This window comes from Ammospiza caudacuta, chromosome 16 (assembly GCF_027887145.1).
Source record: "Ammospiza caudacuta isolate bAmmCau1 chromosome 16, bAmmCau1.pri, whole genome shotgun sequence".
NCBI lineage: Eukaryota > Metazoa > Chordata > Aves > Passeriformes > Passerellidae > Ammospiza > Ammospiza caudacuta.
Window position 1 is genome coordinate 15873367 of NC_080608.1, and position 13699 is coordinate 15887065.

Genomic DNA, 13699 nt, shown 5'->3' on the forward strand with positions numbered 1-13699 from the left:
ATCCTTGTCCCAGTGCCTGGCAAAACCCTTAACACTGAGAAAAATGACATTTTTTTAGTTCCAATGGCCTTTCAGTGCCCTCTTTGTCTGCTGACCCTGAGGACTTTCTTTTCATTTCATTGGCGTTAGACACAGGTTCCAATCTCATTCTTTCATCTTCTAAACCCACTCCTTATCATTACTCTATATTCCAACCCAGACTGCTATAAATACAGTTTTGGTCCTATTTATCTCATTTCTTTTTATTTTGAACTACAAAATTCAATCAAAGCTTGACAAATAAAAGTTTAGCTGCCTGATTGATGCAAAATATGACTCAGTGGCAGATCTTTAAATGAATATGCAATATTTTAAGCAATTTTCAAGGCTCCCCATTTTTTAATGCAGGAAACCAGAAAAGAAGCAAAGTGAAATGAAATGGTCCCTTCATAGAAAGACGCCCATCTGAAAATTGTTTTATTCAGGGCAGCCCTGGGTATAGTTTACATAATAAAAAGCAGTTTTCCTAAAGTGTCTGTGGTTAAACTTATCCAGTGTAGAGGTCCTGATCAAAGCTGCCTTGCAGCCAAAGTCATCAGCATCCCGACAGCGTGCTCTGCTGAAAAGGACTTTCTTTCTCAGCTGGGATGGCTCAGACCCACTCCCAAGAAACCCAAAGCTAAGCAGAAAAGATGGTGTAAAACCAGACACCTTTTTTTTGCTGTTTCAGTAACAGGAATTAAAGACAGGGGAGAGCTGGGATGGAGATGTGGATGATGATGATGATTATTATTATTGGAAAATAACTGATTTTCATAAGCAGTCAGAGTTAGGGGTTGGTGTGAGCAGCCATGAGCTTGGGGATGGTCACTGCTCCTCTGTTTCCTTTATCAGCTGCAGGGAGAGACAAGGCTCAGATGGAGCACACACCTCAATCTCTGCAGAATACATTTCAGAGCTGAGGATGCAAAGGCAGAATGAATTCTCCTCGCCACAGAACGGATTCATTTTCCCAACAATCAGCCTGTTTTCCCTTCCCTCACTTCCCCAGCTGCAGAAAGGAAGGTGCACTATTGTGTTACAGTGATGTGACCAAGGGAGCCAGGAGGGGCAGATATTGAGTGATCCAGGACCGGGCATATCTCACCCCATAGGAGCCGTTTGGTTTTGAGTTGCCCCTTGGTCTTTTCATGTTTCCTCCCTCCCCTAGGTATGTCACTTCTAAACATCAACCAAATACTTCTCTGGGCACAAAATGAGGCCGCTACAGGCCTTGTTCTTTTGAACTGGGATCCAGTTTGATTGGCGTCTCCTGACTTTTGGTAAACTGTGTGTTCTGAAGTGTGAGAGAGATCCCTGCAGCAATAATGTCCATATCAAATCATAATTAAAAACAGCAGTGAGGAATGTGCTGAGATTTGAACTGTAGACCTCCCAGGCCTAAAGCCCAAACTGCAAAACAGGACTTAAAAGGCTCATGGAAGCTTTAAACATCAGACATTTAATCACAGCGAGTCTGTAGGGATGATTTCCAAAAAAAGAAACAAAATCGCACCACCACAGAGAATAATAACAAGATCTGAGCGTGTGTTAGAGCACAGAGACAGTTCCTTCACAAAGGGGTCACACGCTGTGCATCTCCTTTTCCATCTACCAACGACAGCTTGAACGTTTTCAAAGACATCTGTAGTGGGAACAGCACCGAGCCAAACCTGGGGGAGAGGGAAGGAGGCTCTGAAGCAAGAGGATAACGCGCTTGTGATGCAGTGGCAGCCTGCCATGAGTGGGAGGGCTCCACCCAGAAGTATCAAAAATAAATTAACACACCTAACATCTTTTCTTAGACTTCTTGGAACCTCTACAGGTGCTGCTGTTGGTTTCCTCGCTACGAGGAAAGCTCCTTGCTTTCCTGTGCTTCTCCCAGGCTGGGTCAGCGAGGAGGTGAATGGATAAAAAAGGTCAAGCCTCTGGGTCTGCCTGCCTCAGTTCCTAAGAGCAGATACACAGGGATGGCATAAAAATGGGAAAATGTCAACGAAGTGTCCTGCTCCTCTTTAAAAGTGGGCATCTCTGGCTCACCAGTGAGTTGGAATAAAGTGGAAAAATGTTTGAGATGCTATTTTTCTCATGGACCACAATAGAATCCCCATTGATGCCAAAGCGGGGCTGAGTTTAAAGTGTGGGATTCTCATGAAATTTTGCTGACAAATGAGCTGGGCTCTGAATGGAGAGCTGCCTGTGGGTTGTGTGTCTGCCTCACTGTCAGGAGGGACCCAAGGATTGAACAATCCCAAAGTCACTTCATGCTGCCCAGCAGGGATCAGCCACCTTTACCTACACGTACCTGGCTAAACACTGCTTTTCACACAGCACTGTCAATAATGGGGAAGGATTTTCATTTCTGTGCGTTTTTTACAGCCCTGCTGATGTGCTTGGAGACCTTCAAAGCTCACAGTTTGAGTTCACTGATTAACAAACTGATCACTCTAATTTAGGAGAGCAATGACTTTATTGCCTGTTATGAAAAGGAGTTGGGTTTGTGGGGTTTCCTGCCCTCTTCCCACAGCCTCTCAGCATTGCTGATGGGGAATGGATTTTTTACTGATTCTTTCTACCAGCAGAGGTGGAGGATGGGGAATCAGGAAGACTCCCTGGTGCCTGTGTTTGTCCTAACAGCTAAATACAATGATATTTCTATGTTTCAGAGAGGTTTCTTCAGTGGTGGACATCTGCTTTCAAGGGTTCTATTGACTGAGGCAATGATGCTAAAATCAGAACAAGAGTGGAACTTGGGGGAAATATAATCACGGAGTCAATCATGGTTGGAAGGGACCTTAAAGATCATATCCAGTGTCCCACCATGGACAGGGACACCTTCCACTATCCCAGGTCCTTGGGCACTGCCAGGGATCCAGGGGCAGCCACAGCTTCTCTGGGCACCCTGTGCCAGGCCCTCCCCACTCTCAAAGGAAGAATTTCCTCCTAATATCCAATCTAAACCTGCTCTCTGTCAGTGTGAAGCCATTTCCTCCTGTCCTGTCTTGTAGGAAATAGGAAAAAACCTTGGCTTCTCTTCTGTCCCAAAAAGGAGGGATGGTTTAACTATGGAAATTGTAACTCAGATTAGAAATCAACCCGTAAGCAATCAAACACATCGATCCTGCAAAAACAAAGAGTGAGAACAAGGATTTTGTTGCCCACAGAGACTTTCTTGGTCACTCAAGTGTTCTCTGTCCCAGGCTGAAGCACAGAGCTCCAGGCATGGCTATGCTGAATGAGAATGTGATGAGAAAAGAGAGACAAGGGAATGCTAAAGGTGACAAAATGGAAGAAGTGGATCATGGGCATGGCTGTGAGAGGCAGGGAGGGAAAACGGGCAGATGGGTGTAGCCACATTCCTTGTACCTGCTCAGGTTAATGCTGTTGCTGGAATCCCAGCTGGAATTTCACTGTTTGGGAAAGCGATTTGCAGACCTGCTGGGATTCCTGCTCCAGTCTCTGGTCAGTGCTATTATTGAAGAGCTTATTTTGGTTTCTAAAGGGTTCTCTTTGATGCCCTTCAGCATCAGCCCTTCCTCACTGTTGTATTGTACAGGATCTCACACTTTGTGTAGGAAACACCTTTCAGCTTGGTCTGGCCCTCTGGCTCCTCCTGATAATTGGGAGAATTCAGAAGAAACATCTGCTCAGCTCGGAGCCCTGTCCAGCTGAGAAAGGTGGGACAGAGACAGGAGAGGCAGTGGCAGCACTGAAGGTCCCACAGGAGCTCTGAGCATTAATGAGAGGCAGATAATCTCCAGGCTGATCTCCTCACGTGGAGGGAGGAATGCTGCTGTTGGTACACGATATCCCCAAGCACACATGGGGCAAGAGGCTGCTGATGACATAATTACTGTGCCTTTACAGCACCTTGAATCCACAGCCAAGATCAAAGACAAAACCAGGCTTGTGCTCTTACAGTGAAAACAAGCACGAGGTGACAAAGAAGAGGATTATAGGAGTGAGGGAACATGGAAGGGGATCCCTGAAAGGGTTTTCAGCCTTCTGGGACCAGGATTCAGAGCAGATGGCCCTCACCTCCTTCATTATTCCTCTGGCACTGTTGTGTTGCAAAGAGATGTTTATTCATCTGTGTGTGCAAACACTGACGTTTGTCAGGAGTTATTTTTTGAAGATCTTGGCATTTTCTGATTTCTTAAACTGTGTGCAGCTTGGAGGTAAAGATGCAAGACCAGGTGTTTATAAATTATACAACAAAACAAATATATTGCACTGAAAGCTCATCTATTATGAATTAAACCAGTAGCTTTAATCCTCAAATTTTATTCCCTGCTGGGTAAATGCCTGTATGGAACTTGATCCAAAGGTGAAGTTTTTGCTCTGTACCCTTTTCAGGTCTCAAACAGTTTGAAACAGAAGTGCTTAAAGTGACTCAAACCAGACCCCTTTGGATGGCAGGACTGGTGGAGCTTCACTGCTGTCCAGCATTCCCCCTGATCCATCTGGACTCAGAGAAATGGGATCTATTCCCCCAGAAGAGAGCACATCAAGGGTTTGGGCCAACCTTCAGGTCAGAGCTTTCAGGTCCAGCTCTCAGGTGGAGCTGTGCCCTGCAGAGCTCCCCCTCCATCCCTGGAGGGAACTGGGGCAGCAGGATGCCTCCTGTACCACACCGGGCTAAAAATAATCCACCAGAACAACAGGCAGCACAACAGCTTCTGCCAGATGCTTCTGTCCTCAGCTCTTGGCCAACTTCCTTCCAAGGCTGCCACACTGCCCAGCCTGTCTGAATCCCATCTCCAGCCCCAGGAGTTTCCATCCCATCCTGTGCCCAGGCCATGAATAACTGCCTTGTTATGTGCATGCAGGGTGGAAGGGTGGGGTGGAAAAAACCTCTGGTAGGAGCCTGTCTTGAGCTTGCAGTAAATACTTACCCAACAGAAATGAGATTTGGCAGCCGCGAGGAGAACTTCTGGAAAATCACTTCAGGTTCCTAGGAAGTGAGGGAGGCATTTGGTAAAGGGTGGGGACAATTTTCTTTCCCTTGATATTTCTCGTCTGAGAAAGGGGAAGATCTAATTCCTCGTTAGTGATCTAAGGAAATCCCCTGTGCCTAATAAAATATCCTCTGCACCTCGTCCATGCTTGTCCTGTCTGTAGGGAAGCCTCAGCAGGATCCTGGAGTCTGGGAATGCCAAGCAGAGGAAGGCAGAGAGTGCAGGAAAATCTGTCAGGAGACATCACTATAATCACTGAAAGGTTCCTGTTATTCTAAACCTTTTGACTACTGGGGAATGCAAACAACATAAAGTAATATTTTGTTTTGCTTTTCTTCATTGTGTTCTGTTCTCATCTTTGGAACTAGCCCACAACTATTTACCCAGCAGTGAATAAAATTTGAGGATTAAAGCTACTGTTTTAATTTATAATAGATGAGCTTTCAGTGCAATATATTTGTTTTATTGTATAATTTGTAAACACCTGGTCTTGCATCTGCACCTTCCAAGGCACCAAGGATTCCTGTCCCAATAATAAAGGACATCGCTGAACCTGGACATTTGAATGATTAATTTATCAAAATTAAAAATTCATTGTTTCACAGATTTTTTTTTTTTAACCAACAAGGTCCTTCAATACTTAACCACTTGCTCACAATTATAAACATGTGAAGTAATTGTCTCATTGCTGGGACTATGACTTAAGGCAAAATTTGCACCACCTTGGAATAATTAATGGGAAATATGTGCATCTCAATCACCTGAATGGGCTGGAGATTATTTACATGTTTTGTAAATATTTTTTATATATTATACATATTCCCTATACTTTAAACATATTCAATTCAAAATTAAAAATCCAGCTCTATAATGCAGAAGGCCATAAGCGTGTGAGTGCACTCCCTTTAGAAGGAACATTTTTAATATGGAAGTACTTTATATACATTTTTATTCCTTATTCCACTTTGCTGTACATTTGTTTTTATTCTTGCTGCCACAATTGTTGCTAGAGATGGACCTAAAACAACACATTTGTCTTTGTTCTCCTCCTCCAATCAGAAAAGTTGGTTGTCCAATTGTGGAATTACCTCTAAGTGATGTTCCATTTGCTCCTTACACCACTGCCACCCTTTCCGGTGGGTGAGAAGGTTCTAAATATTAAAAAATTTAGAAAGTAGGAGAACACAGTGCCTGTTGTGGGGCTCAGCTCTCACACCTGCACCAGGCTGTGAGGACATGAGACAAACTTCAAAAATTTTGACTCCAAGGAGTGAAATCCTTTTGCTCAACAGCTCAACTCTTCTCAACCTGCAGAAGGAGCTGCACAAATTTTCATTGCCAGAGTTCCACCTGCCCTCTGGGTGGTTGGAGTTTACAGCTCCTCTTGTTTTCCTCACAGGTTTTTTGTTTGTGCCGAGGTTTACGCGGCGCTTCCGTCCTGTTTGCATCTACAACATCTCTCTCTCACGCAGAGGGTGGAGGCTCCTCTCCAGACACTGATTCCTGTAAACTGATGGCTTTGATTAGTTTAGATGAAAGAGGCTCTTATTATAAACCAGCCCATGCTGGGTGCATGGCAGTGGGTGGATGGTTCACCCCGAAAGCAGAGAGAGGCTCCAGGCCCAGGGCTGGGGTTTGGTGCTGCAGGAGCTCCATCTGGAGACTTCTAACATCACCCTTTGCATTCCATCCACTGCCTCCTGCAGCACTGATAATGTTTCTGAGGTAAATAGGAATGACCACTTCGATTTGGCCGTGCCAGAAGGGATTTTGCCCTCAGCACAGACTCGAAGGCCATTCTCCATCCCAAGATTGAAGTCTGGGGATAACCAAACCATCAAGCAAATTCTCTGCAAATATAAGGATTTTTATTTGGAACAACTGATTAATTTCTTTTGTTCCCCTCTTTTATTTTCCGTCTTGGCTGTCATGAAGGAACAGAAAATGTAGGCAGTGCTGGGATTATTGATTCTGTGTGATCTGTACAGGTGGAACCTTTGACAGGGGGACCTTCCGCAGAAACAGGAGCAGGATGACACTGACACTGTGCTCCTGACACCGAAGGAGGGTTTTTTGCCAGCTGGGTAATGAGGGAGTAAGGCCTTGTCAGGCTTTAATTTGTGTGAGCAGAATGTGTTTAGACTGGGTGAGGAGGATGTTTTGGCATTGGGCGATGAGGATGTTTGGTTAAGCCGCTTGATAAGTTGGATAAATCTGACATCAAAGACTTTGATAAGGTATTTCTAAGATCTTTGTGACTTCAGTGATGTTGTTAGTACAGAAATTATTTAAAGATAAATGAACTGACACTTCACCAGCTAAATAGGTTTCCCACCAAGTGTATTGTAGGGTGGATCAGTGTACACAGCTCGGGGTGAGCTGGGGGAAGGAATGGTTTCCCAGAACTCTTCCTAGAAAATTGAACAACCACCTGCTGGTCATTTCCTTCTGCTGGGCAGGCAAGGTGTGTGCAGGAGGGATAATGAGCTGACACCAGCTCCTTGGATCCTGGCTGCAGAAATCAGGAGACTCGCTGAGATCAGCATGTGACGACTTGCTGGGCTTTCAGTGCAACCAGCACCAAACCCAGCAAAGGCAGCAGGGCTGTAATTAGATCTTAGCTAAACAGGAGGCCAAGGAGGGCCTTTGGCTGCTGAGCTCCACCAGGGAGCTACGAGCAGAGCAGGAGACCCAGAAGGTGCAGGGATAGTGTGAGAGCCTCGCCCAGAGCTCTGTTTGTGCAGAGAAAACCCTCAGGGTCCCACAATGGTCTGGAATCCAAACCCTCTGTGACCTCTTGGAACTTCTGCCTCATGGGGCAGGACAGCACAGCCCCTTGGGAGACACTGGGGGAGCACTGATGGACCTGAAAGCTTGAAATTGCCCTGGAAATAACCAGGTTATGGGACAGGGCTCCCAGAGAATGGGGAATGCCCTTTCCACAGCACTGAGGAGCAGTGGGCAGCCCAGACATGGGAGAAGGATTCTCCTTTCCCAACAGCACAGGGGGTGAATCATGGGGCTGCTTTGCTTGCCTTCAAGTGGTAGACGACTGTACACAATCTCAAATTTCCTACCTTTCTCCACCACAAAAAAAGGTGATTTTAGCGCACCAAAAGCAGTGATTTTAGTGCACCAAAAGCAGTGATTTTAGTGCACCTAAAGCAGTGATTTTAGTGCACCAAAGGCAGTGATTTTGGTAGACAGAGCAGGCCAGCAATTTTCTTCACCCTCAAGTTTGAATTCAGTCCCAGGCTGTCTCCATGGTGCTGGCCCAAGGCTGCTCCAGCTCCTGCAGTCGTTGCCCACCTTCCCCAAGAGCTGCTCAAGCAGATCAGGGTTGGAACTCACCCAGCTGTCCCCAAGGTCTCTGAGAAGACTTTCTTTCACCTCAGTGGGTATTAGAGCATGAAAGCAGCAGGAGGGACAACCCTTTTTTGTGCTCTCCACCTAATTTTGTCATAGGATCATTTTTGGATGTAGGTTTTCGTTCCTAAACTGTGACTAGTCAGGGAATGAAGGTGATAAAAAATAAGGAGAAACTGAGTTGTTCTTCTAAGTAGTAAAAGAGATTTTCTGCTCTGAAGTAAATACCTGTGTCCTTTCTTTTCCAAGGACTCAATGCAAAGCATGGGCCAAACCCAGCTAATGAAATTCTATTTATCTTAATGATCCTCTGGGCACTGGAGATCCTTGATGATCAAACAGACTTGACACCTGCCACTATTAAGTTCTGCTTCTCAAAACTCTGAGACAATCCTAGCAGATAAACAATACAACATGGTTCCCATTATGATATTACCATAAAGCCAGACAGCCTCATGTTTACCCCATAAATAATTAGTCACCAGGCAAATCAGAAAAAAAAAATAAAATAATCCCACCATCACCTTAAATTACCTGTCAAACATTTACCTCTGTTTGTCTTTTAGGGCATTTATTTTTTTTGCAGTGTGGTCCTGGTCCTTGATTAGTTTAACAACCCCCCTGCATTTTGACAGCAGAAGAAAAGAAGAGGTGATTATTACAGTTACTGCTCTTGCTTTGCCTTGAAAGTCCATTCTAAAGAAGGCATTAGAGGAGGCTTTCTTGTGGCTGAGAGATCAGATTACCACAATTAAAGTAAAAAGGTGTGGTGCTATTTACTCTGCATGTTATGACACATGAAAGAAAGTGATTCAGGCAAGAAAAATAATTACACATTAATTTGTGTTTGGCAACTTCGTTTCATATACGTGGCCCACAGAGCTTAGATAAAAAGCTATTTTGTCCAGCTTTGTGTAAACTGGGAGGAGGGTTTGTGCTGAAGTTTATGAGGAGGTGTCTGTGTGTGAGTGGGGATGAGGAAATAATCTCCTGATCCTCCAGCACGGCCGCATTTTCCACCACGAGCCCCCACAGTGCCCATTGGGTTTCACCCAGCTGAGAAATGGTTCTGCAACCCTAAAACTCAGCCTGGGTTTGGCAAAATTCTTCCAAATTTGAGAATTCCTCGATGTTTTGAGCAGTTCCTGAGCCTTGTGGGTGTTTTGGTGTGAATCACACCACAGGCACAGGGGAGATTGTTGGGGTGTCCTGTGCAGGGTCAAGGCTGGACTTGGATCATCCTTGTGGGTCTATTCCAGTTCAGGATATTCTGAGATTCTGGGAGCTCTGGAAACCCAGATTCACACAGGTTTCTGTAAACTCGGGCTACCTGCAGTGTGGGCTCAGGAGCAAGTTCAGCCTTCACAGCTGAGCAAAATCTGTGCAATAAATTGTGTGCCAGCTCCTCCTGTGCCTTGAAAATATCCCCTTGATCATCCTGGCAATGACACAAGGAAGAAAACACAGGGAAGAAAGCTCCAAAACACCCAGGAGGGTTTCAGGGGTGTCCTAGAGAGGCAGGATGTAAGAACTGGGAAGAATTATTCAATCTGAATATGACCAGCATGACCACAGTGCTGCTCCCTTACTGTAAATGATCCCACAATAAACCCTTGACAAACTCCCAGACAGTGCAGTTTCTGTGCTAGGCAGATGTTAATTTTACAAAAATGATCTCAAGCTGGCATTCCTGCAGTTTTTCATAAAATGGTACGCAGACATTTGTGTCAGGTCTGCAAGCACAAGAGCTTCTTCGCTGGGGAAACCACCCTCAAAAATGGAAGAAGCAGCCAAAGAAGCTTCAAAAAGAAGGTTTGCCATCTTATTTTCATTTTATATTTTCAGAAGAACTCTCTGTGTAAAGTTGTGGAGTCCTTTTGACTTCAGGACAAACTGAAGTTAATGGGGAGATGACAACAGCAGAAAGTTTGGCATTCTGGAGAATCCCCTCAAATCCCTGCAGGAATATCTGAGTTTAAACAAACAGCAGGAATTCATAACGTGGAGAGGACAAATGCATGAAATGCAAACCCACAAAACTTCATTTTCCCACAAAGTAAGCTTTTTGCATAAATCATCATTAGCCATTGCAGAGAGGAGGTTTTAATATTAATGCAAGGTTGGCCATCCTTATATCAATATGTATGTTGGACTGGCTGCCTGGGTATGGAAACGGAATGTATTTACATTGGTAAATAAAATAAAATTTCTGAACCTACAGGGGGAAATCCAGCCAATGGAATTGTGTTTGTTTCCTCGTAAAAGTTTGTGGGACATTTTTTACAGCGCAGTCTAGAATGGTATCATTTATTCTGTGTGCTGATTAAAAATTATATTGATTTAATTTGGCAATTATTGTCCCTTTTCTTACTGCCAACCTATTTTTAGCCTTCCAGATGAGAGACACTGAGCTTTTTTACATACCACTACAAAGCTTTAATTCTAACCTGCTCACTGCAGAGCGGAGGGAATGCAGGATCCTTTGCAAAATGCTTTTCTTGGCATGGCACTGGCGTGGCTGCATGACTGGCAGGGCTGTCAGTGCCTTCTGTAAACTCCACCAGTTCCTCATAATCCCCTGGCACTCCTGGCAGTGGTTTATTCTGGGTGTTGTGTGCCTCAGCAGCACCAGCACAGCTGCACCAGGTGAAACGGAGTTTTTTCCTGGTTGTCCATCCCCAGCACTGCTCAGTAGCAGATTTTGTGGATTATTCCCCAGGATTTGCTCCAGCTGTTTGTGGCTCAGGGGTATCACCAGCTAGAGCTGCCTCCTGCCAAACCAAAAACATCAAACATGCAGAAAGGCACTTTCATGTGCAGGACAAAGTGTGTTTATGAGAGCTGCAAAATGTCCATTCCGAACCAGCAGCTGCTTCTGAGAAGAGCAAATCCAAACATTTCTCTCTAGAAATAAACACACAAGTGGTGCATCCCTTTCTGTGTTTACTGGCAGGTGTCAGCACTAACAAACATAATTAAGGTCTGGATAGTCCTGGATCATGATGGTACCTCTGCTTGAGAGCTTCAATTCCTTGACATTCACCTGCCCCAGGGAACTTGGAAAGTGGCCAGAGCCATTGACATAAAGTGTAGGTGGCACCCTCTAAAGTCTCAGAAATGCTTTCAGAAAAAAAAAAAGAGAGAAAAAAAAGAAGTGTGGTGTTTCCATTGTGCTTCAGAAAACAAACCCTTCAGGAAGAAGAAGAAAAAAAAATAATGGAAACATATGAAACGTAAATTGGATACACTCAAAGTTAATGAAAGGAAAATCTTTTTTCCATTTTAGTTAATGTCTTAAATTAGAATTTTGGTATAAAAGCTGGAAAACAGATGGAGAGGATATACATATTTTTTTTAAAGAATAATTTGTTAGTGAATTTGAGGCTTGTGAATGAGGGTACCTAATAATAGCATTGGCTTGAGCAGCCCTTGGTGCAGACTGCAGCTCCTTTGGTTCCTCTGCTGGATTTGTCCCACTGCACTGCAGGAACGTGTCTGTGTCCTGCAGCCACAGCTAGCCCCTCCAGTGGGTCTAATTCAGCCAAAAACTGCCCCACCCAATATTCCTGACCTGGATGACATCTTCCTCTGTTTGTTTCTCCATTCTCCCTTGGACCCCATTTCTGACACTCTGTGTGGAGATCTTTTATCCCACCTTGCCCAGTTTGGTGTAACTTGTCTTGAAAATATTAAATTGTCCTCATTTTCTGCCCTTCCCAGTCTTTGCCCACCTTTACCTGTGGGCATCCTATTATATTATTCAGATTTTCCACTGCTCTTGGTAAAACTCATCAAGCTGTACATTAGCAATTTACACCGAAAGAAATAATAGGGAAAGGTAATGAATCCTCATTTTGAAATTACCCATTAAATACTGTTTTTCTTTTTAAAAAAACCCAATTATTCCTCTTTTTCCATTCCACAGAGCTTCCCATATATTCCTTCCTGCGTGTTTATCAGCCATCTTGTTTGCATGGCTGCTCCCCAAGAGCTCTGTCACGGCTGGCTCACAGCACACTCTGCTGATTTACAGCAGCAATTAATAATTCCACATCTCCTGGGAGGGGATGGATCTCTATCTCACGAGGAAGAGCAGCAGATGATACCCACAAAATGCTGATGAGCCTTTTTTCCATCTGAATCCAAACGCAGGGTTCACGCACGGGTGACAAGGTGGGGAGGAAGGTGTCGAGCGAGTCTGGAGGGATCAGAGCTCCAAGGAAGCCCCAGGTGGGGAAGTCCCAGGGAATGGGGCTGACGTCCTGCCCTGACTCATGGGGTCTGTCCCTCCACGCCTGTGTGTCCATCCGGCCCTGTGGCCATCCCACTCTGGGCCTGGCTGGCCCTGCAGGTCAGCAGCTCCAGAGTTGTGCAATTGAACTTGCAAAGCACCAGCCCACACTCAGACAGCCCTATCTGATCCTCCACGAGCAACCAGGCTGACACACACCATTGATTGGTAGGCAGAGGGAAGGCAAAAATGACCAGGTTTGCTGCTTTCATTAAAATAATTCCAGGCCTGAGTTTTGGTCTCTGCCCTTCTTCTCATGCTGCCCTCACAAAGGTGAATTTGAGCCGAGGGGAGCTGCTTTCCCTGCAGGGCAAAAACCAGGGGTTTGTACCAACACAAAGCACCAGGAGACCCTTCCTTCACCCTGGCCTGTGGTTGCACTTCTGGGCATTCACTCAGCTTGGAGAGCTCCAATTTTCTCAGACAGTGGAGTGTGAAAAGCCTGCGAGTGCAAGAGGCACGCAGACCCCATCGATAATAACGACAATCCCATTCAGCAGTCGTCCATAAATTTCTCCTGCCTCAAACACTGTTTACTCCAATGTACCTGAGTGTTCCTTGGCAACAGGAAAAGTGGACATCTTAAAGCTTCCAGGGCTGTCTTTGCCCTGACCTTGTGTGGCATTTAAACCCCTTCAGAGCTTAGCACATTTTTGACCTTGCCCCATGTAGGCTGCATGGCTTTCCCTTTCCTCCCTGCTAATCCCTCCACTCTCCTTTTCCAAAGCTTTCCCACAAACACACTGAACCAGGAACAAGAACACTGAGCTAAATCTCCAGGTTCAGCCCACTCTCTCATTTTTCAGGGGAGAGGAACCTCTATCAGATGAGGACAATCTCTGGGTTTTTGACTGTCCAGACTGTTTTTGACTGCTGAGCATGCAGTCAATCTCCAAAATGCTGAGGATTGACCTGAAACATGAGCATTCTCCTAGGTCTTTACAGAGATAAAATGGGAACTTCTGGAGGCACAGGCAAAGAAGGAAGGGAGAAAGTCTCCCTGTGTTGCTTTTAGTGATTTGAAGTGATCCTAAGCTGAAGGCACCTCGGCTGAGGCCTGACACGT